We start from the raw sequence: 21,569 nt of genomic DNA on the forward strand, positions 1-21,569 counted from the left end.
TCAGTGTGTGTGTGTGTGTGTGTGTGTGTGTGTGTGTGTGTGTGTGTATGGTGAGGTTATATGTGTTGTTTGGTTTGTGGATAGGGTAAGTAGTTGATATGCTAATTACTGATGCTGGGAAGCATCCCTCTGTTAGTTACTCTGTTTAATGCACAAAGAGGATGGCGTGTATGAATTAACAGTATAGAGAAGGCAAGAAGACATACACAGGACATTTCAGAAACAGATACAAAGTAGTTCTGGAGTTGGCCTATTTCCTCATTACACTAGCTACTATCAAAAATTAATTCTTGTATTCTGAATAGTCAGATTAAAAAGCAGGTTCTACCGATGGAGAAAACATAACTAGGTTGCAGTATTATCGACAACTCAACACCATTAAAGCAATGTCTTAAGGATATTATAAAGCTCTTACAATGTTATTCTTACAAAGTGGCCTTGGCTTGTATGTTGCCTACATCCCACACGGCCAGCGCTCAGTCTCAGGAAGGGATCTCTTTCTAGATCCTGCAGATACCAAACTCTACGGATGCTCAATTATCTTAAATAAATCCTGTAGTGTTTGCACACAACCTATGAACATCCTTGCACATATTCGAATCATCTGTAGATTATTCATAATGGCTAATATAAGCAATACTACACTACTGTTTGGGTAGTGGTAAGAAAAATGTTCTATACACATACATGTTCTGTACACATGCAATTTTTTCCCAAATATTTTCAATGTGCGGCTGGTTGACTGTGCGGATTTGGAGGCCCAGTAAATACATACCATTAGCGCCAGTTAGTGACATCACGAGACACCCTACTTGCTTTACTCAGAAAACTGCATGCATGTGTGAAACACAAACCTGAATGTAACTAAGAGAACCACGGGTGCCTGAAACAGGGATTTGGGACTGCTCTAGCTAAGATAAAGCATGAGAGCGGACAGTAAGAGTGGAGGAGAGCAGCACCCTGGAGGTATGGGAAGGGATTTGGAGTTACGTGGTTTGAGAAGATTCCATTAGCTCTGAGGAAAGCTGCAGCGACTGATTGGAGGGGCAGAGCCCAGCTGGCCAGCCTCTGCAACTCCTCGGGCCATTAGATTCTCCTGACTCCTCTCTCTTCCCTCCCTGGCTCAGCTCAGAGGGTGAGGTGCCCCCTGGGTTTTCTTGGGATGACCTTTGTCCCTTTGTTCCAGAGTCACCATAACTTTGGAGGGAGACTCCTGTGCTTGTGACCTTATCAAGCTTGCTGTAGTCCCTGGTGGGCAGTGGCGGCACACGCCTTTAATCCTAGCACTCGGGAGGCAGAGGCAGGCGGATCTCTGAGTTTGTGGTCAGCCTGGTCTACAGAGTGAGTTCCAGAACAGTTAGGGCTACCTACACAAAGGAACCCTATCTTGAAAACAAACAAACAAAAGCAAACAACACCCCCCCACACACATACACACACACAGGAGAAGTGGCAGCAGTGTGCCGAGCTCATTAACTCAGCACAGTTGCAGTGCTCCCTTGCAGCTACTGTAGAGATTTTAGGTTAAAAAATTCTAAGTCTAGCTATCTCTTATCCCTTAGGAAGGCTGGAGAAGAAAACCAGTAACTGAGACGGGCAAAGGCATCATGAAGGCTGGCCAAGGGGGTGGAGGCACGGTCTCTAAATGCCAGCTCCAGGATTGGGTTGGCTCCCTTACGTAGCTTTTAGAAAAGGCAGGGTGAAGCGGTGTCCTAAGCAGGGCCAGGGAAGCCTGCCTTGGTCTGGGACGAGTTTTCCCATAGCGAGTAGGCTTTCCAGGGCTTTCCTCTTCACCGTGCAGTTAAGGCATCGGTTTATCCGGATGAAGTTTCTGGTGACTCTCTGTCTTGGAGAATTCAAAAGAGCGGCATGGGTGGGGTGGGGGGTGAGGTGGCTCCTGTTCCCTCAGCAGGTCTACCATGGTGATACAATGTATCCATGAGCCAAGGTCTGCCACCAAGAGCCACCCTGAGATTTACCACAGTCTACCACAGCCTCTGCTGTGTGTGGCAGAGGAAAATGAAATGTGTAGATGTGAAATGAAAGCTAGGAGCGGAGGCAAAAGGCAGACTCACTGGGTGCTGGAGGGTGAGGAGGCAGCAGACCCACTGGGTGCTGGAGGGTGAGGAGGCAGCAGACCCACTGGGTGCAGGAGGGTGAGGAGGCAGCAGACCCACTGGGTGCAGGAGGGTGAGGCAGCTGACCCACTGGGTGCAGGAGGGTGAGGCAGCTGACCCACTGGGTGCTGGAGGATGGATCGCACTCGGCGTGAGGCCTGCAGGGAGCCCGTGGGTGGACTCCCCCAGCCCTGTGATCTAACAAACCACAGACAGGCTGGGGATGACGAGACTGGTGAAAAAGACCAAATTCATAATGACAACCAGAGTGGAAGCCACCGCAAGGCTTAACGTTCACCAGAAATCCGCAGAACCCATGACAAGGCAAACATGAAATACTGGTGATCAACAAGGATCGATGATCAATGCTGCCCAGCAGGAAGACGTTATGTAATAGAGGTGAAGCCAGTATCGTTTTGCCTAAATCCTTCCCCCTTCACTATGTAATTTGTGAGACTAATATGCAACGTGTCTATAGCAGGCAACAAGTTATGTGTGTGTGACTGTAGTCAGAATTTCTAACGACTTAACAGTGATTCTAGAATTCATCTAGAACAGGTTGGCAAACTAGAGCTGTGAGGGTGAATTAAACTGCTTGATCTACAAATGTGCCATGAGGATGCAGCCTCTGTTCTTCCCTGATGCTCACACGGCAAAGGCAGAGCTAAGCACTGGAGGCAAACCATCATCACCTGCAAAGCTGAGAGCATTTACCTGCCAGCCCTGCCAGAAAAACTCTAAATCAAGAGCAACAAATTGGTGGAAATAGGCAGGGATACATTGAAAAGGAAACAATGACAGCAGGGTCACACTCGTGGATACAGAAATACAATATGATGCCTTGGTGTGGCAATGAGCTTGCACAGATCAATGGGACAAAACAAAAGGCTTAGAAACAGCATTAGGAGAATATGAGATTTTAGCAATCCACACAGGCAACATTTTAAACCAGTGAGGAAGGAAGGGGCTAGCTGGTGTAAGTCTGTGGGATAACTGTATAAAAATTCTGAGGTAAAAGAAGTAATAAAAAAAGGGGGGCTGGAGTTAAGAACACTGGCTGCTCTTCTAGAGGACCCAAGTTCAATTCCCATAACCCACATGGTGGCTCATGACCATCTGTAACTCTAGGTCCCTCCAACCAAAAAAACAAAAAACAAAAAACAAAAACAAAAAGAAAACAAAATAAAAAACAAAACCAAAAATACCAACCAGAATTTTCTCAAGCTGGGCGAGATGGTGCACACCTTTAGTCCCAGCACTCAGGAGGCAGAGGCAGCTGGATCCTTGAGTTCAAAGCCAGCCTGGTCTATATAGTGAGTTCCAGGACAATCAGGGCTATGTAAAGAAACCCTGCCTTGAAAAACCAACAAAAAAGGAGTTGTTTCATCTATGACACACAATTAAAACAAAGGATTGGATTTTGTTTTTGTTTTTTTTCCTGCTTGGATACTTGGTTTCAGGAAGGACCCACCAAGAGAGGCAGTCCATGAAGAACTGTGGCAGTGGGGGCGGAAGCTGGGCTCTAACCCCAGGGAAATGTCCTGGCACAATGACTTCCCCCTGGGGTGGAGCCGGAGAAGAGATGCTGAGATGCTCAGTTAGAATGCTCTTCACACACAGCACTAAGGAAACGGGCTCTGTGGCGATGCCACAGCCACCTTTCCTTGCCTTTTACCGTGTGCATTTAGTGTGCACAGGACGACATCTGGATACTCATGTAGGCAAGAGGAGTGGTTACTAAGTCAAGCAAGTTAATGCACACAACATCCAGTCACTTTTCTTCATTTTTGTTAGAGTACCTAAAATCTACTCGAGGAAAATCAGCAGTATACAAAACTGCTACACTTAACCAGCCATCTGCCACACTGACCTTCAGATACAATGATGCTTTTGAAAAACAGGGGAGGATACAGGAAATGCTCACCATGTGTGGAAAGGGAAGTGCACGTGATGAACAGCAGCTCCACGGGGTTAAAATACAAACGTCATTGCATTTCAGGTGTAGGTAATGAGGAAAGCGGGTTGAAGGAACACATATTACAACGCTAGTGAACATTTGAGGTGACAGAACTGGCGGCCACTCAATCTCCTTGACGGCTTTTCACAGTCACACAGTATCTATCTGCAGTGTCCGTCACTACCTCTTTTCACAGTCACACAGTATCTGCAGTGCCCGTCACTACCTCTTTTCACAGTCACACAGTATCTATCTGCAGTGTCCGTCACTACCTCTTTTCACAGTCACACAGTATCTATCTGCAGTGTCCGTCACTACCTCTTTTCACAGTCACACAGTATCTATCTGCAGTGTCCGTCACTACCTCTTTTCACAGTCACACAGTATCTGCAGTGCCCGTCACTACCTCTTTTCACAGTCACACAGTATCTGCAGTGCCCGTCACTACCTCTTTTCACAGTCACACAGTATCTGCAGTGCCCGTCACTACCTCTTTTCACAGTCACACAGTATCTGCAGTGCCCGTCACTACCTCTTTTCACAGTCACACAGTATCTGCAGTGCCTGTCACTACTGCTACAATGGCAAAGGCTGAGGGCACTGCAGGATGACTCATGTGCTCAGTGTATGTATGTCAGCCCTCGGGCAGACTCCAGTATCTAAGTAAATGAGAGAAGGCTAGGAAATTAAAACTATACCGAAAGAGCCACAGAAGAAAGGGCTGTCTCTGTCCTCTTGTGCAGGTTCGCAGCAGCAACCTATTGGCCAATTTCCTGGGTCTGACCCGCACACCAAAGTGTGCGGGAGATAGTGTCTTTTATGTGCTTGGTCCTAGCAAGTGAAGTCCCAAGGATTGGAGAGACTGGCCAAGTACCTCACTATTAATGCGGGTCTCAAAGCAGAGAGGCAAGCCATTGTGAGGGATAACTGTGTTCCCAGGAAAGGTCTCCTCCTGAGTCTGGTCCAATCAGAACACTGGGGACAGTGGACTCTAAGGAAGGGACCCAGGGGGTGGGATGGTCTGTGTGGCAAGTGTCATAACCAGCTTATTCCTGTGCATGGCCCAGCAGTCCATGTCCCTTCTAAAGACAATGAAAAGAAGGGGTTAAATGTGGGTGCCAAATAAGTGGAAGGAGGGACTGGGGGGTTGATCACACCTTTTAGTTTGTCAACCACTGGCAAATCAACATTCCCTTCCTACCTAAAAAACAAAGTTCGTGAATCCAAACTGAATCTACGCAAGGCCTTTGCGTTTTGTGCTTACTGCATACACAAGAGGGCAGTTATTTGGACTTTCTTATTTACTGGGGTGGTGTGCACCATGTCAAGGCCTCGGTTACACATCTGTCATGGATGTTTATCTCCGCCTAGCTCATAGGTGGAAGCCCCCACACCCCCCGTGTGATGGTGTGAGGAGAGAAGGTCTTTGGGAGATAATTGTGGTTGGTGAAATCCTGAGGTTGGAACCACCATAATGGGACTGATGTCATCCTGAGAGGAAGAGACACCGGCGCTTCTTCTGTGTCCTGCAGGGTGACCCCCAAGGAGGCAGCCTCTGCGAGCTCCCATGGAGCCTTGGGTAGAGCTCAGCCATGCCAGCACTCTGACCGTGGGCCTCCAGAGCTTCCAAAACTGAGAGAGCTGTTGTTTCAGTCAGAGCTTCTTGAGCCTTTTTTATTCCTGGTGTCTTTGTGCCCGACAAATCTTCATGTGACTTCAAGCGATAGTTATATGGAACAAGACTATAAAACACCCACTGGTAATAAACGATAAAGAAATTATCTAAAACCAACTCTGCTATACATAGAATGTTTCCATCTATTAAAGATTAGGCAAATTTGCATACTCATGAGGTATGTGTGCTTGTTTACTTTTGCATAATGAGTGACATCTTGGCTGAATATTTGGTAGCACAGGATGGAAAATGCCTTCAACATTTTTCAAAGTTGATCAATATTTTGATTTTATGATTGTCAATGCTGAGAACACCACTTGGCATGAATGTGCAGTAAAAATAAAAAAGCAGAATTATATTTATGGCTATTTTAGAAATGGATGGAAATTCTATCCTAATCCCAAAGCAAACTCCTCAAAAAAAAAATCTTTTTTTCATAAAACTCAAGTCAGTGACTTAGACTGTAATCTCTAAAAACAAAATACTTTAACACAGTATAATCCTAAATTATACTAACAAGAATTTATATGCTGAGGAATAATGGTAAGAAAACATAAAACTTTTGGCTTCTGTAACTAAACCATTATGCTCTTATATGAGCTGAATTTTCAGTTAAAAAAACAAAACAAAACAAAAACAAAACACTGAAATTCACAACAACCTGATGCACGGTGTCTGAGACAGACAGTGTCCTTTGATGTCAGGACACGGTGTGATGACACACACAGTGAAGTTCACAGGGTAGGTGTTCAGCGCCCAGGCAGCAATGAAGCCCTAAAAGGCACATGTGCAGGCCCTGGCAGGTGTCAGGTTGGGAGCCACACTTTAAAGACTCTGTGGTGTACGCTACCCACCCAGCCTGGGACATTTCCTTATAGCCGGCCAAGCTAACATACTACCAACTAAAACTGAGTGAGAGAGAGGGGGGGGACGGAGAGGGAGAGGGAGAAGGAGAGGGAGAAGGAGAGAGGGACAGAAAGGGAGAAAGAGACGGAGGGGGGGAGGGACAAATGAATCCCTGATGACAAAGCCTGGTGATGCTGACAAGCTCACACTGGGGACACTGGCTTTAGAGCATCTCATCCTGTGTTCCTGTTCATGATCCCCAGGCTGTTACAGCCACCATTCCAAGGACCACGTAGTCTTTATCTCCCAGATCTTAGCTAATTTTTTTCTTTTTATTTTCTGAGCTCCTCACTGGTGTGTTTTCTCACCCCCAAAATGTCTTCCCTTCCTATGGCCAAAGAGCCTAAAGAACTATTCTGGGAAGCCACCCGACTCCTGAGGCGCCTCGTGCACAGCTAGGAAGATGCCCTTGTTGGTACTCTGGGGGGATCTGTCAGAGCTGAGCTGCAGACAGCACACATCCTTATTTGGAAAAGTCAGTCAGAAACCTGTCATCAGCAGGCAAAAATACCACAAAGTCAATGGAAGAAATTATATTAACACACACTGGGCTGAAGAAAAATGACAATAGAAGCTGATGATTCCCAATGGCCAAACCCTAGAGAGGAGACAAGGGACAGACAAGGGCAATGGCCTGTAAAAACCACAGTGCCTGTGGCTAAGAGGCCCATGGATGGACAGAGGCCCCTGGTAAGTACATTTAACCTATTACATACAACTTTCCCCCAGGAAACTTAGTGATAAGAATGGCAGGACAGAACACATGCAACCTTGAGGAACAGGACCCACCGATGTGCCGTACTATTTGAATTGGTTAAGTAACTCATTTCAATCCCTATAGACGTGTATCTTCAAATCTACTTATTGGAAGACTGCTCTGAAACATGCTACCAAATATTATAAAATAAATTGAAGGTGATGACAGTAAATTATAATATATGTGAAGAAAGATAAGAACTCGAGGTCACTATAAAACCATAATGATGGTTCGCCCAAAGCAAAGTACCCTCCCCCCAAACTGTAAGAACCCCGACTCTCCATGAGCCCAGTCACATGGGCATCGACGTCACCACTGGAGGGGCACTGTAGGAAACAGCCAATCAGAATCTTCATTTCAGGAGCTCTGACTGAGTCCTTTAGTAAGGAATCGATAAGGAGCCCTTGCGTGGGGATAAAGGCTGGAAAAACATGCCAACTGCCTGAAGATAAAGCTGTATTTGTCTCTGGAAAGAGCTGGGTGTGGTGGCAGAACTCAGGGGGCTGAGGAAGGTGGGGATCCAGGTATAAGCCAGCTTGCCCACACAAGGAGAGCCAGTCTCAAAAAAACAACCAAACCCCAAACCAATCTGCTCTGCCCTCCAATCTGGTTTACCTGAGGGGGGTCACCCAGGACGCAGACAGGCAAACTGTTTCCCAGCGTAATGAAACAAAAAGAAAAATACATTGGAAAATGGAGCTGAGTTGAGAAACTGTGTGAACAAATATAATTAAAACACTGTGCCCTTTGCAGAGAAAGCTCATGGGCCACTTCTTCAGATGCGCTGTGACTAGAAAAAGTATTAGTTGTTTCCACTTAATTTTCAAACACAAATGCACACGTTGTAGGTTGTCAGCTACATCTGGTAGTATTTTATAGTGATCTACCACCATGCTCTAATTTGACTTAGGGTACAGTTTTAATTAGCATCTTGCTGCTGTGAGTAAAAAAAAAAAAAAAAAATCCTTTGCAAGAGCAATTTAAGGATGGGTGGGTTTATTTCGACTCCATCATGGTACGGAAGTCACCGGTAACAGCGGCTGAAGGTGACGTGACATGGTACAGGCAGGAAAGAGAGGAGAAAGGCTCCGCTTTGCTAGCTTCTGCCATCTAGGACCGAGCCAGCCGGAATGAGCAGTACCACCCTCCTCTGGGGGGCAGGTCTTCCTGCTTCTCTTAGCCTAACCAAGAGAAGCCCTCACAGGCATGGCAGAGGCTAACCGAAACTGAGTAATCCCTCTCAGATGAGTCCACAGGCTTGTCTCATAGGTGACTCTATATTCTGAGACCCTGACAGTCAATATTAGCCATCGAAGGTACCATCCCAGATAATGGAGTACACTGTGAGACTCACAGCCTTCACACTTGTCAGAACTCAGTGAGAAAAGAAAATCTAAGACCTGTGCCTTTCAGTAAAGGAAAACATCCTGAATTAACAATGTGCATTTAGCGGGGGTGGGGGTGGAGGGTGTCTCTGATTTGTTTTCAAATGCACCACAAGCAAATAAATAAATAAGACGTAAGGGCAAACAAACAGATGAGATAAACCAAGTGTGCCAAAATGTGAATGCCAAAATGCGAATGCACACTGTGAGGGGGAAGAAAGATGTTCGCTATAAAGTTAAGCTTATCAAATGTTTGAAAATGTTCATGATGAAATGGGAGGGAAACGTTAGGTGTGTAAGTTTTCAGTGTCACTGAAAACAGCTAACATAATATTGCACAGCCATTAAAATGATGATTAAAGTTCATTTTTAAAGACATGGGACTCTTTTTTTCATAAGATCTTACTCTTTTCAATGTAAAATAAAAACCACGTATAACCTTAACATGATTAAAGGTTTTTGTCTTGAAAACGTTTGAATGCTATAATGCACTTTTAAAATGCCCACACAGGGGGTCTGGACAGCTAGCTCAGCAATTAAGAACACTCATTGCTTTTCCAGAGGACCCTGGTTCAATTCCCAGCACCCACATGGCTTCACATAACCATCGGTGACTGCCTCCAGTCCCAGGGTATCTGAAGCCCTCTTCTGATCTTCGTGGTACCAGGCACATGAGTGGTGCACAGACACACATACAGGCTAAACACTCGTGTACATAAAGTAAATAAAACAAATCTTTTTAAATTTAAATGAAAATGATAACAGCTACTTGTCAATGAATAGTAGAATTATGAGTGACTACAGATTTTTTACAAATTCCATTAAAAAGTCAAAATTAATAGATGATCTTCTAAGCCACAGCGGTATGATATCCTGGTAAACTCACAGTAAATAGAAAATATTCTACTTTTAAGAAATGCTTTATTTTCTCTACCAAAAGCACAGCTGAGCAGCATGGTATAAGGAGGGAGGGTGCTGGTGGCTTCCACTTATGTCCACAGCTATCTGGGAACTTCTGTCCAGCACAGTATGAGAGGGTACTACCTGTATCAAACATCCCTGGCCCAGCAAAATATCAAAACCCAGAATTCCAAGGATGGCTCCACAATGTTTTTGCAACACTGCAAAGCTGCTAACTCCTGAGTCAAAGCCCTTTAGTCAAGGATGACCTATATTATTCCTTCGAATCAGGAAAGATTTTTGTTTTAAGGATAGTGGAATCAAACATTCAACATTCTAATTAATAACCCTTTGTCTTCCCACCCACCTACCGGTGATGGGTGAGAGCCCTGAGCCTCACACCACAAAGAAATCAACAGGAAATTAAACAGGATTAACCTCCAGACAAGATTAGCTAGCTCTGTGTGGCTGGGGCCCCTCAGGTACATCTTTGCAGAGGGCAACACGGGGTCTAAAGGACACTTGGAAGTAGCAAACAGAAGTCCCAGTCTCTAATTGCCTTCCAAGGCCCAGGGCTTCCTGTCTGGAGAGGCTTTCCTACTAGGCGGAACATAATGTCCATCTGACTTACTGACCCAAATCTGCCTGGATCCCTGTTATCTGGAGTCACAGCCTGGTTCCATTAATCATCCACGACACTGCTCAAACACCAGCCTGGCTGGCACCGTACAGAAAAGCCATCCTAGTTCCAAGGGCAAATCTCCAGTAATTCTTGTCTCCAGGCAGGGCTACACCTAGATCCTTTCTTCCAAGCATTTACTAGGGCACACCCTAAATGATGTGTGGGAGGCGGGGGTGGGGAGAGCTTGCCCTGTGCTTTAATGACTCTTATGGGCCAGAAGCTTTCTCTGCTCTCCATTTGCCTCCATGTGTCTGAGAATTACAAGTGATTTAATTACGCAAAGGCAGTAACTGGACCATAGGGGAGGGGCAGAATGTGTGAGAAGCCCCTCGAGGCCACTGGTGCAGCTCTAATGCTGTGGGAGGGTTGGCCAGCCCTGGTAAGAGCAAGGAACTAACCTGTGCCCAGGGAAAGGCAACCCAAGAGCAGAAGGGCTTGAAGAGCAATGGCTGCCCTTGGGGCTAAGGATGGGCAGAGCACAGAAGAGACAGGGCTGCAGCGACTGGCACTGGCTGGCCCTCAGCTGTCTTGAGCACGCGTTGAGGAGGAAGGGGGCTAAGAAAGGATTGTGCCGGCAGCGGCATTCTTTGGAGGCACACAAACAACCTAAGATTTATGTGGTGAAATTCGAAGAAGGCAGTTTCATTATCTGCAGGGCTGAGTGTCCCTCTTTAAGAAAATGCTCTGGGTAGGTGGCTTGATGCTCCAAACCATGAGCATTCCCGCTACTGCATTACATTTATGAGACAGAATATCTCACAACTTGAAAGCATGGTTACTTGCCAGACTCAGTGTTTCCAAGGTAGCCCCTCAATAGCTAATCCAGATTTGAGCCACCATTATCTATTAGACCCCCCAGTTGGGGAGCCAAGGCTCCAGCCTCTGATGCTGTGACACTGTAGCAGAGCCTGAAAAGAGTCCTTTCTAGCAGCCCGGCCACACCGGCAAGCTCCAACAGCTAGTGCCTTGCTGGGGCCACAGCAAGGTGGACCAACTCACAAGGGAGAAACCACACAGACAGGGACAGAAGTGGCCTCATCGGGCACAATTCTGTGTACGCTTCTGCTGAAATGTGGGGACTACTGGGCTGCTGAGCTGTGCCATGGGGGTGGGAACAGATATGTCTGTTCCTTGCACAGCCTTATTTGAGGGGCTTCTTAATGAGATCAAATCTATAAGGAGCTCCTTCACTGCTGTGGTGAGGCCGTGACCAAGGCAACCTATAGTTCATTGGGGCTCACAGTTCTGGAGCTACAAACTCCTTGATCACCCTGGCAGGAAAGACGGTAGGGGAACAGGCAGGCATGGCGCTGGAACAGTTGTCTCATATCATGAGACAACCACCACAAGCCAGAGTTAACTGGGAAATAGCAGGGGCCTTTGAAACCTCCAAGTCTACCCTGAGTGACACACCTCCTTCCACAAAGGCCACGCCTCCTAATCCTCCTCAAACAGATCCATCACTGGGGACCGAGTGTTCAAATATATGAGCCTATGGGAGTCAATTGCATTCAAAACCCCACGGCCCTTTCACAGAACTTCCTTATTTGTAATTGGGAATAACAGTAATGACTGGCCCGGACTGTGGTGGAGAATACCCCAGCATACTAAGGTCAAGGCAGGGGTATCTCTGTGAGTTCGAGGCTAGTCTGGGCTATACAGGGAGTTCCAGGCCAGCCAGGGATAGTGACACTTTGTCTCAAATCAGAAACAAGCAAGCAATAGCATAACTGCCTTAGAGAAAGGAGAAAGGGCTCCTGTAGGGACGAAGTACAGAAGTACAGTAATGTGCTTGGGTAAGTGACAACCACAGAAACTTAGGGTAAAAACAATTATGTCTTCGCCTGGTTAAAATTTTTAAGTGCTGATCAAAAAGTAATAATAATAAGCACAGGAAAAAAAAGCCACTGAGTCATCCAGGCTTTCTTCTCTCTAGGAGAAACCCAATGTTCAGAAAAAAACAAACAAACAAACAAACAAAAAACTGTTTTTCATCTGCATAGGAATGTATAGTTGGAGTACAAACTTCAACTCTGTGGGTTTCTGTATGTTCTTTCTGGATGATTTAGAGAGTACCTCACAGTTTGCAGGATGTCTTGCTGGGAAATTGTCTGACTATTATTGCCTGCTCATACTCATAGCAGAGATTTTAACAGTAGAACTTTCCCGCAATAAGAAGGCACCGCTCCCATCACCACTGGCGGTAAGTAGGTCAGTCTTTACATGATGCCGCTAAGTACAGGCAAGAGCCAATGGGAGCAATGATTTCACACACAATTTATGAGAGATGTCAAACCACTAGAATACAAGTTACAACAACGCTCCCTCTCTACTGTCCAATCCGAACTACTGGAGGGGAAAGACTCGGCTTTTCTTCAACATATTAAAATAACATGAGTGGGAAGGCCGACACCATCTAAATTAATCAGCTCTGTGGAGATTCAGTGTTCCAATCATCACACTTCAGCAGCAAATGGTGAGCATACCCAAATGTCTGTCAAAAGATAGGTGGATAACCACAGTGTGGTTCAGACCTCCAATGGACTAACCAGACAGAAAGAAGAAAGCAATTTGACATGAGACAGAAACACGTACAAATACTGTATGATTTCGCTAGCACACTACACCTAGAATATACAAATTCACAGAGACAGAGAAGAAAGCAGGGTTGCCACTGGCCGGTGGTGGACCAGGTGCTTCCGAGGGAAAGTGGGCTACAACATAGTAGGTATCGTGAAGGCCAATATCTAATGATGAAGGTAGAATTACACATGCAAACTCGTGATCCTCTCCGGGATCAGGAAAATGTTCAGGGGTTAGTAGTGATGGCTGCCTGACCCTGAGAGCGAAGCCACTGAATTAGAGGCTTAGTGAGAGTTAAAATGGCAACTTGCGAGCTGTGTCTATTTACTATAACAAAAAATATAATCCGACCCAGATTAGCCTTTGAAAGGCACGCCCACAACTCTCATATGGGTGCCGGGGCTAGGTTTGGGGCGTCACGATGGACCCTCATGATTTACTGCACTTGCCTCCCTCCGCTCGCACGCGAGCGTGCAGAGCTATACATTCCCTTTTCTCTCCTTTTATGGCCTCACAGCTAAGATTAGCCAGCTCTGTTTTCCATCTGTAAAATACACGCTGGAGCGGACTCTTACTGTTTATAAACTATGTGAAGGCAGCTTTTAAACACGCCAAAGCTTGTGCAAGGGTTTTCTCCAATGGCCTCATTTTTTTTAATGGTAATACATACACTTTTTATAATTTGTATTTCCTTCCACCTCCTCTACAGACACTTCAGGTCTGTCTATTCTGATGAATTACCATAGGATGCTTACTTTCTAAGTTAATAATTTCTCCCTCACTTATGAAAGGTATTTCTAAAATTTGCTTAAAAAATACTAGTGGGGGAAATTTTGATTCTTCACAGTTACTAAGTCTTAAGATTTGTTGGAGGCACAAGTTCTACATTCAAGAAACACCTTCTGCAGTCTTATACACTTGTTTACATGCACACACACGTGCACACACACCGGCATGCACTCACACTCACACCTGCATGTGCACACATGTGCACACATCCGTGCACAGACTCATACCCGTACACACTCACACCGGCATGCATACACATGCACACACTCACACCTGCATGTACACACACATGCACACATCCGTGCACACACTCATACCCGTACACACTCACACTGGCATGCATACACACATGCACACGCTCACACCTGCATGTACACACACATGCACACATCCGGCCACACACTCACACCCACACACATTCACACCGGCATGCATACCCACATGCACACACTCACACCTGCATGCACACACAATGCACACACTCATACCTGCACACACTCACACCAGCATGTACACACACATGCACACACACATGCACACACTCACACTTGCACACACTCACACCAGCATGCACACACATGCACACACTCACACCAGCATGTACACACACATGCACACACAACACTATCTCCTGGAAATATGGGATGAAAAAATGGCAGACATGGAAGGGGTTAGAGAGAATGGGGGTAAAAAAAGCAGGGACTTGAATCAGGAAGAGGTCTGAGTCTCACCATCTCCTCTTAGCACAGTTCCAATATGTGCTCCCCTTAACCCCTGACTTAACTGAGAATGTCTGACTTTAAATGGGCTAGCAGGAAAAGGAGAACAGGCGACACAGTACACACACCTAAGGACTCATATGGAGTGGCAGGGAAACTGGTGGACACATGGCTTCTGTCTTGTGTCTAGTCACTCACTCCTTTCAGGGTGTACACATCTGACACTCTTACGTCATCTAAGTACAGAAAGCAGGCTGCTGCCCCACAGCCAGATTTTGAGCTGGCCCCTTGGAAGGCCAAGTCTCCCCACATCCCCACACAGCCTCTCATAGGTAAGAATCCAGGGAAAGACAAACCCAAGGCCCTGAAGGACGGATGTCTACTCTGTGTTGACAGCACTCAGGGTCTGGATGAACAAGTGAGGTCAGCCCACATTCCAGAAGGGTAGATGATGAGTGTCTGATGCTGTGAGTTGAGTCTAATACTGGGGGCCCCAAAGAGGGGGAGCTGGGAGCTGTGCACTCCCGATGCAGCCAGAGCTGCTCCGTGCGATCTGTGTTTTAGAATATGGAAGAAAGGACTCCCCCGTTCAAGTGTGGAAGTGTCAGCCCACAGCACAGCACGGCTCCACCCTGAAGTTCCCAAGGCGCTAAACCACATACCCTGTGAGTCCCCCTGAGAGACGTAGAAGCCATAAGCTTAGGGCCTTCCAGTCAGTCTTCCTGTGCTCCACCTTCTACGGGTTCTGGTAGCCACGGGCCATGTCTAACATTTTCTGAGACACCGGCAGGAACAGAAAGCCTATTTTCACAACAATCAGCCATTCATGACCACTGCACATTCTCTAGAAACGTGTGCCAATTACATGCCTTCCCAAAGGTCTCCTGCTCGGGCAGGCAGCTCACCCTGAAATCAGGGCCTCATTATGTCACTCTGCCCTTTGAAGTGCTTTCTTCTCCTGAGACTGTTCTCATGCTATTGATAACAAATGAGAACCTCTTCAGTTGCCCTGCAAGCAGGGTTTCAGAGTGCCCTCTGGGGAAGTGCTCTCTCTCTGAATTAATGGTGGAGAGAAAGGTTGAAGGGTATGTGGTCCTGGCCATAGGAGGGTGATAAAAGCAACTGCAAAGAGCCCCTGTTCCAGCACAGCCTGCAATCAGCAGGGTTCCTTCGGAATGCCTCCTTAACCTGACTCTGCCATGTGGCTAAAAACCTGCTAAGGGCTTAAAACAGAATGGACTGGGCCTCAGGAAAGATGTTTGACAGCGCTGCATAACTTTCTTCCGCTTTGCGGGCATTAACTTGTGGACACTAAGCCTCCAAGGCTAATCACCTACAAATGGTTTCAATAAATAACCTAAAAATGGGTAACAGTCATTTACTTTCCTGTGCATCCCAACCCTCCCCTCCCCCTTTCGCCTTTTCCTTTTTTATTTCTTAGCACTGAATGACTGTCCCAGACTGTAAAAATCTGTAAGGAGAAAGGGAGGGAGTTTTTACAAGGTTGGTATATTCCATTCTCCTCGACTCTATTTTGAATACCTGTTGTCTGGCTCCATGGGTGTCAGCAAAACATGCTCCCATTATTACTGTCTGAGCACAAATGTCAAATGACCTAGACACACCTGAGCATGAGCAAATTTCAGGAAGCCTCCACAGCACCGAAGGCCACAGCTCTGGTTCCATCACACCTTTACAGATTTACCAAGTCAGATGACTTAAAATGTCAAGACCAATCATAAAGATTTACTTATCCAATGCCTTCGATCACCCCCAAGTTCTGTGGCCAAAGGAACAGTCTATAAGTTATCTACAGAGCCAGAAAACTTAAGATTATTTTTCCTAGGGAAATATAAGGTGAACCATGTCAGATAGGCAAGTGGAAAAAAACCTCACAATGGTACACTGGGCACCATCACAGAGGTGAGAGGAAGCCAACAATAAGCTTTGTCAGATACTGGCACATACTCTCCCCGAAAGGGCAGCTTGACAGCTTTTATCTTCTGCGAATAAAAAGTGAACGAGCCCGGTTTTAAAACCATTTATCCTCACCCATGGTTTGGAAGTCACTTACAGGAAGATGCGCCTTCTGCAACACAATGGACGGATTTTATTACCACCGCAAAATGCTATTGCATGTCCAGATCTACAGAACCTCATCGACCACCACATCAGAGGAGATACTTCCTAACCAAACAAAACCCCTCAGAGACGGGAATGGCCTCTTCAGTGTTTGTGCTTCTGGAAACACGCCCGTGTGTTTGTGGCAGATGGGTTTCTGCAAAAGGACCCAGGTCAGGCAAAGACATAACAGCTCCTTCCTGCCCCATGTCCTCTCTGCGGCGGCCAGACTTCCTCGAGACTTCTGACCCAGAGTCAACGGGCAGAAAATAGTCTCTCTCTGCCCCGCCATAGCCCTCCTCCTCAGGCCGCCCCCACTTGTGTTTCTGACCTGCATCTTCTATTGTGTATTACAGGACTCTTCTTATGAGAAGACAAGTCATCCACACAAAGTCAGCATTGGTTACCCCTGGAGTAGATTCTGGGCCCAGCGCCCTCTGGAGTGAGGCATTAAACTTGCCTTTGCAAACACTAAAATGTAAAACAATAGGGAAAAAGTCCACTGCTATGGGAGGATAGGCCATTCTAGACCCCTGAAGTTTGGAGACAGGGAGAGGAAGTTTGCTGAGGTGGCCCACGGTACCCCACGGCAGGACCAAGGCATTTAGAGTGCTTTCCCCAAAATGCTTGGGGTCACAAGTGCTCAGGCTTCAGGGTCCCCTTCCCGGATATCAGAACGTTTGCACACATATAACATGAAATATCTTGAAGGACCAAAATCTAAACACAAGATTCATGTATATATTACACACATCTGCTGAAGGTAAGTTTACTGTATTTTAAAATAAATTTGAGCACAAAATAGTTTTGGGGTATGGGATTTTCCATTTGCGATGCTCACAAGGTTTTGGATTATGGAGGATGTTTGACTTGTGGACTATGGGTGCTCGGCCTGTATTTCTAACTCCCACCCACCCTTTCAGAAAAGCTGCTGGACTCATTTCTTTTTCTGTGTTTTTAGTGGAATTTATAGACTAAAGGTCAACTTGTTTCTTGTATCTGAGGCTCCCAACAGCAGTCCCTAGGGACTCTACTACAAGGCTTGGTGGTTCCCCTCAGGGAGTCAGTGGTGCCTCCCTTGTGCCCTGTTAATGTCAAATCATTAGAGGACAGGACACTGGACAACCACAGCCATTAGAAATGGGCGAAAACCACCTTCCTGTAGAAGCGGGTCTCTGAGGTACAAATTCATCCCCCTGAATATACCTCTTAGGGTTTACTGCATACAGTTCTTCAGAAATAAGGGATTTTAAAAAATACCAAAAAAAAAAGGAAAAAAGAAAAAGCCGGTGTTGGTGGCGCACGCCTTTAATCCCAGCACTCGGGAGGCAGAGGCAGGTGGATCTCTGTGAGTTCGAGGCCAGCCTGATCTCCAGAGCGAGTTCCAGGACAGGCTCCAAAACAATACAGAGAAACCCTGTCTTGGAAAAAAAAATACAATTTCTGACCACATCATAGATGCTTTTAAGCAACACCTGGGTGCTGGACAAGTGGAATATCACTACCTAATGTGACAAAGACACATTCGAAATTTTTGTTCCTCTTCCTCCCTTGCAAAGGCTCTAAATGTTTCCTTTCTCCCAAAAAAAGTTTGCTACTATATTTCAATATTGCTGAAAATCCACCTGCATATAAATGTTAAGCCCTTGCCTTTGATAAATAACATTCTTTGTTCAGGCCTAGCCAAGATTAAGTTCTCAGTCTGTTCTATAGAGGAAACAAACACGGGAGGACTATCTACACTACAACCTCCATGAATGCCAAAACCCCCACAAGAGACCCCAGCATTCTGTGCCAAAGCATAAGGACAGTGGCTGTGTCTTGCACTTGGTGTGTGGCAATTCTCAGTCTGCATGCTAGCCTAACAAGTGCATGAAGACAGTCGTGTGAGAGCTGTGTGCTGTACGTAACTCACCACACAGCAACTGAAGCACGTCTGTTCTACGAAGGACCGCTTTCCAGGAGGCCGAGGGTTTGTCTTTAAAAGGTGGCTTAGTGGGCAGTGGTGGCGCATGCCTTTAATCCCAGCACTCGGGAGGCAGAGGCAGGAGGATCTCTGTGGGTTCGAGACCAGCCTGGTCTACAGAGCGAGTGCCAGGACAGCCTCCAAAGCCACAAAGAAACCCTGCCTTGACCCCCCTCCCACCAGAAAAAGGAGGCTTAGTCATTAAAAATAGTTGTAATCTGTCACAAATGGGTCAGGTTAACCTGGGTCCCCTGAGAGATGTCCTGGAAGGATCAGAGCTACAGTGGCCCAGGAGGGTTTTCTGGGACAAGGTCAGTTCCGGGGAAAGTGAGCAGAGAAGGAAGCGATGGCCCTGGGAGTGTCCTCGGCAGATGGGACAGCTGCCCGTACTCTTCATCCTTCATACAGTAGCAAATGTGAAGAGGCCTCGCAGTCCCTCTGCACTTACAGAGGAGAGGGGCTCAAAGTGTAAACGCCGGTTCCGTACTCATGTGACGAGTTCATTGCAAATGTTACAGCAGCAAGCGAATCCAAAAGGGCAACTGCAAGCTTGTGGTGGGAAGCCTGGACTCTGGAATCTCCCCGTGTGTTGTCACCTGTGTGCCTTCAAACAAGTCCTTTGGGGAAACCCCGGGGACTTACAGAGAAGTACCCACCTAACTCCAGAAGAGGGCTGAGAAGCAGCCACGGCACATGTGGTAGAAGGCAACATAGTGTGGCCATCTTCACAGGCAGTTTTCCCAGGGACTCCAAAGCAATGTGTGTGGTGACTCAGGACCCCACCCCCTCAGTTAGTGGAGGGCGAGGCTGCTCACACCAGGGGGCCTCTTTGATGCTGCCCTGAACACTGCATCAAAGAGGAAAGGCGGTTAGAGAAACTTTCTGATGGTTAGAGAAACTTTCTGATGTATTCCACCTGTAAACCACTTCCTTCCCGTCACCACACCAGCACAGCCCTCTTCCCACAAATACTCCTGTTCTTCACACCTCAAAGAGACAGCAGACAGAAGAGGAAACAGACAACGGGGAGGACACAAGAAGTGGGCAAGAGCTGCATCGGGCATACTATTGCTCCTGGGAACCAGGCGGGTGTGGCTCCAGAACGACAGAAAAATGAAAAGCTATGCCACCATTCTCCCTGGGACCCTCATGAGGTGATCTGGTTCCTTCTTTAATCACTGGTGTTTCATTATAAAACGCTTCGGTTATTTCACAGGCTGGTTACAAAGCCAAGGTCAAGGACGGAATCATTGTGCCTTCTACACAGTGACTGTGCACACATGTGCACACAGGCACTGCTTTATAAAGACACTGACTGGGAAGGGGGAGGGAAGGACATGGGAGAGGAAGACCGACAGCAGGACCCTGTTGTCTAAGTCTACGGGAAAATTAACATTCTTCAGAAATTTAAAAACTATAACTATCCTGTGAGGTGGCCTTGTATCCCTCCCAATTCACAACACACTCCCAGATGTTTTTATATTGTGTGGCACGGTCTGGGGTTCACACGCCGCTGTGTGTGCCATGAACCCAGGCTAGGACCTGGACCATTCCTCAGGAGTGTTTGCACGAGCCCTGGGGGACTGAGGCAGCATCCGTTGACAGCAAACAACAGCCCTTCTCAGCTGAGACACCACTCACTGCAGACAGCATCCACCTGGGCCCACCAGGCCACACTTCCTGAACGTGGATAAGGGGGAGCTGCCTGGTAATGTCCTGAGGGATGAACCCCTCAGTCGGCAGCCCAGAGGGCTCACTGGGCCTTCATCTGCATCCAGAGGGAGGCAGCAAGCTCACTTTTCGGGCTGCAAGTAAGCTCAAATGTAATTCCAAATGCCCATAACTTTATTTTAAATAATGATTTATTCCAACTTTAAAAATGGCTTTGGGGGTTGAAGAGATAGATGGCTCTGCAGTGAAGTGTGTGCGCACACGCTCTTCCAGAGGGCAGGATTTGGTCCAGTTCCCAGCACTTACGAGTGCTTGTAACACCAGCTGCAGGGGACCTGACGGCGCCCTGGTCTCTACAGGCATGCTCACATATGGCATACAGTCACACGCACATGCACACATACATATATACATACATCTGTAAACAAAAATAATGAAAATAAGTCTTTGAAAAAATTTAGCCTTCACAATTGAATCCAAGAAAAGCAACTGGATTAGAAAAAATAAACCAAAAAACCATTTCAAAACACTTTGAAATGAGGTCTATCCAGCACCTGACATGTTGAAAACACTGTCATTTTATGAAACCCGTCTTTTCCCATGTGGTGCCCTGGATACCCACCTACAAGTGTTCCTGCTGACTTCAGTCCAAAACATGCACAGCCTCAGCCAGGCAACCCCAATGCCTGCCTAGGCGCCTGGCTTGTTCATTCCACGCCCATCCACTCTTAAGTGTTGCTGGGCTTCTGCTGAAGTCAGCAGGAAAAGCTGGGTTTGGGAACCCAGCTGGGAACCCCTGATTTAGCTGCGTTCCACTCTCTGTCTCCAGAAGCTCAGGAGCCATGTTAAGAAATGCTGACAGGACTGTTCACCCACCTCCTCTGCTGGCTTCTCACGGTTCCTGGTGGCACTGTCCTTTAGCCTCCCTGCAGTAACTGGGACTGTACAAAACTCGGAGTGTCTCTGTGTTTTCAGAGCAGGCTACACACACAGTGTAGGGCGCCAATTTCCCAGTAGCGGATCTTACACTTATCTGTGTAAGATCTTATCTGTGCCTGTATTTTCAGTATCTTTCTACTCGGGTTGACAGCTGAGATGGCAGCAAGGAAATCTTGTTGAATGGTTGCCCCTAAGAACCTGTGTGCCTGCAAAATAAAAATTGCTACCTTTTTAAAGTGTGCAACCACATTTTCCCCAAGTGCATAGATGTGTGCATGCCACAGGAGTCCCCACGGAGTCCAGAAGGGGGCCTTGGGTCCTTTGGAACTGGAGTTACAGGCAGTTGCAAGCCACCATGTGGGTGCTGGGAACCTGGGTCCTCTCAAGAGCTCTTAACCATGG

At 46.8% G+C, this 21,569-nt stretch overlaps 1 protein-coding gene across 1 annotated transcript in view; it reads right to left on the reverse strand.

The window, feature by feature from the left end:
- Positions 1-21,569, reverse strand: part of Mtcl1 (microtubule crosslinking factor 1) — a 116,343-nt gene that overhangs the window by 54,794 nt on the left and 39,980 nt on the right.

Source organism: Cricetulus griseus, chromosome 2, assembly GCF_003668045.3.
Source record: "Cricetulus griseus strain 17A/GY chromosome 2, alternate assembly CriGri-PICRH-1.0, whole genome shotgun sequence".
Classification (NCBI taxonomy): Eukaryota; Metazoa; Chordata; class Mammalia; order Rodentia; family Cricetidae; genus Cricetulus; species Cricetulus griseus.